This window comes from Galeopterus variegatus, unplaced genomic scaffold, assembly GCF_000696425.1.
Source record: "Galeopterus variegatus unplaced genomic scaffold, G_variegatus-3.0.2 Scaffold30, whole genome shotgun sequence".
Lineage (NCBI taxonomy): Eukaryota > Metazoa > Chordata > Mammalia > Dermoptera > Cynocephalidae > Galeopterus > Galeopterus variegatus.
This window is the reverse complement of record NW_007726141.1, coordinates 1233675-1237218: the sequence shown is the minus strand read 5'-3', so window position 1 is coordinate 1237218 and position 3544 is coordinate 1233675. Positions and strand designations below refer to the sequence as shown.

The following is a 3544-nucleotide window of genomic DNA, read 5'->3' as shown; positions in this document are numbered from 1 at the left end:
TCCCTCAGATCTATTAATCCAATATTTCACTAAGGACCCATTTTTTTAATAGGTAATGGTATTTAGAAACTAATATCTGACCACTAGTGGCTTTCGGTGCTCTCCTGGTAGAGAAGGAAAGCTACATGGTAGAGGCATATACGCAGGTTACAGATTCTTACGCCTACTCCTGTCTAAAACCAAAGCCTGTACATATCAATTTAATCTTCTTCAAATTGTATCTTTGCTGTCATTTCAAAGATTTTTTTAAATTAGCTTAATTTTGCATTTTATACAAGTTTTTCCAAAATTTCTGGAAGACTCAATTTTTGTCATATGTCTGGAACAGTTAAATATTAAATATGTCATAATACATAATTACTAGTTGATATTTTCTAAACACTAATAATTTGAAAGTGGAATATTTCCCTTTTAAGCAAAGATATCATTTCCTTTTAGACCCAAGAATATTTATATACATTTACCGATCAGGGCACCCACTTATCCTCTACCTTTGATGTGCTTACACATCAAATATTTTGGAGTTCCTTTTGATGTCCTTAAATTCTTGTTTTGTCTCATTTCTAACATATAACTGACTTGCCACACTTCTAAGACTTCCTATACATTCACTCCTCATATGCTTCATATTATACTATGATGGCCTTTACTTTGATGTAATATATTCCCCTGAATACTTTAATATTAACAAAACTTTAAAAGTGTCATTACTAGTTCAAGGATGTAAGAACTTCCTCTCTGAACTTTTTAGGATTGCAACAAGGTTAAAGACCCAAACTCTTGGCAAAGATGGAAAGTTTTCTGCAGTTTTCAGGTTCTATGACTAATCCAATAAAGCTTAAGATAGGAATGAAGGCACGAAGGAGGGAAAGAAGGAAAGACCAGAGAAGGTGTAAATGTTCCCAGTGCTTTAGTTATACCATACACTTGGAACTGAATAGCCCTGCATGTCCCCACCACCAAAAATATAGACCAGGGCCAAACCACAGATGTAAGAAAGAAAAATACAAAGAATGGATTATTTTACTTGTGAAAGGAAATTAATTTGATTTCTATAATGAACAAATACCAACAGTTAATTTAGTACACTTACAAAAGTTTTATTTACTTATTTATTTATTCATTTATTTATTTTGGTGGCTGGCAAGTAAGGGGATTCAAACCGTTGACTTTGGTGTTATAAGACCACACTGTAACCAGTTGAGCTAACCAGCTAGCCCCAATAGCTTTTTAAATTAAAAAAATTCAAAATAGCTTCTTAATTTTCATATGTTTAGTTCCTCAAATATGTATGCTAGGAAAAATGTAGTAAGTTTTGTGGTAATGTTTGGCTAAAACTTTTTAATTTTAATGCTGCTATCCATATTAGCATAGTCCAATGTTTTGAATAGATTAAGGCATAGAATATAAAAAAAATATTAATTAAAGTATAAAAATTGTGAGAGGGAGATCTTAAAATAAATTAAAACAATCTTGCCTTTTGCTTTACTGAGACCATTATTTTAGATGGTTCAGTGGCTCCATCAGAATAGAATAAAGTGAAAAGTGATTTTTTTTTAGTGTTTTCTAATCTGTGATTTTGTTTTTAATTACCTTAAGTCTTAAAATCACACAATTTACAAATTTGTGTATATCTTCCTTTCTTTAATCCTTCTAACGAGTTGGCAAAAGCACCATTACCAATCACACATAAACAATAGCTTTACATTTTTACATGTTTTTGAGTACCTGTTTAAAGACAATCCTAAATTATAACTGAGCTTGACTTAGTAAAGAATTCAAAAGTAAAGTTTAACTTGGTATTATATCTTGTAACTCTGACTTTTAAAAGCATTTGACCTCATATATCATCTATAAAATTTGTGAAGCGTTAAATATTCTTTACTTGATACTATATATAAACCATACTAAAAGGCAGTATTTTTGATACAGGGAATTCTAACTAGATTGGCATAGTTAAAACCAAAAGTATAGAGATTGCTACTTTATCTTCAGCCCTTGTCTTTAACAAGCTAAAGAACACAAATTAAAACACAGGTGAGTCTTGCTTTAGTTCTGAGACAGTGAAGGGATTTACCCTGTATTTAAATTAAATATATAACATATAATCAGTTATATAAATCTAGATATAAAACCAATCTCCAATAGGTTTTGAGATGGCATTCTCCATCTTTATGAAAAGTTGAACATCACTAATCAAGTCCAATAATGTCTTTAGAAGGGAAAAAGAGTGATAGTATTTACTGAACTGGAATTACTATCAAAATTCAAAAAAACCTATTATATTCATTTAACCACAAACCAGTCTTACTTAAATCAGGACTGTCACAACAAAAATATTCTGTCAGTCATTCATGATCTGACTTCTGCTGTATGAGATCAATTAAATTATGGTACATATTAAAAGTCATGAGACATTTCTGTTTTGTAATAAATAAGGCAGTAGCCAACTATCACTCATTAGTAGCTTTTTTGAGATAAGCTATCAAGTCTGCCCTTTCTGCCTTCTTAATGCCAGCAAAGATCAGTTTTGTTCCAGGGATGTACTTTTTGGGATTCTCCAAATATTCCATCAGTGTCTTCTCTTCCCAGGTGATGCCTCTGTCCCTGTTGGCCTCTGTGTAAGGGAATCCAGCTGCCTGACCTGTCTTCCACCCAAAAAGACCATGGAGATCAGGCCCAGTCTTGTGTTTGCCTCCCTTTCCATGGTGTGGCACTGAGCACACTTCTGAACAAAAATCTTCTTGCCTTTCTCAACATGACCCATTTTTAATTCTCTTTCCTTGCTCACATTACAAAGGCTCCCACTCAGAAGTCAGAAGTCCCACTCTATCCAGAAGTGTGTGTGTGTGTGTGTGTGTGTGTGTGTGTGTTTAAAGAAGAAATACAAAGAGAAATATTAAGGTGAGATTCAAGTTCTGACATGAAAAAATGGAATAATGCAGCAGGATGAAAAAAAGTATATTTCAGGCTATTTTCTTGAAGATTATACTATCACAAACTTGGTGGACATTTTTAAATATCAAAAAGGGGTGAATAATACGACAACAGGAACTTGATAGAAAATGATAGATATGAAAGATGGAGAAAAGAACAAAAAAATTAAAAATTGTAATTCATGAAAACTTCCATTTAAAAATTATTTGAAACTTTCTATTGAGACACCATATACATGGGGAAATAGACCCAAAACAGCCAAGAGGGAAACATACTTAAACATGTATAAACTTGTATTTTTAAAAAAGAAAATAAATTCTGTGGCGTCCAGCAAAAAGAACAAGTCCCTTATAATAGTAAGAAAATCTGACTTTTACATGTTATACCAAAAGATAGAAGACATTTTAAAAGTTTAAGAAATTCATAAACAGAAAAATGTGCTAGCCAAGAATTTCATATCCAGCAAAACTAAGTTGTAAAAATAAAGTTTTCAGTTAATAACAGGAATTTAGAGAAAATACAAGAACTATTAGAGAACCACACTCAAACAACAAACATGATTAGTGATAAGGACTTGTATTAAGCAAAAACTTGTACATACTTAATG

The 3544-nt window shown here is 31.9% G+C and overlaps 1 pseudogene; it reads right to left on the bottom strand.

Annotated features, from left to right (window-relative positions):
* Positions 1–2453: 2453 nt before the first annotated feature.
* Positions 2454–2767, bottom strand: LOC103588339 (annotated as a pseudogene).
* Positions 2768–3544: the final 777 nt, after the last annotated feature.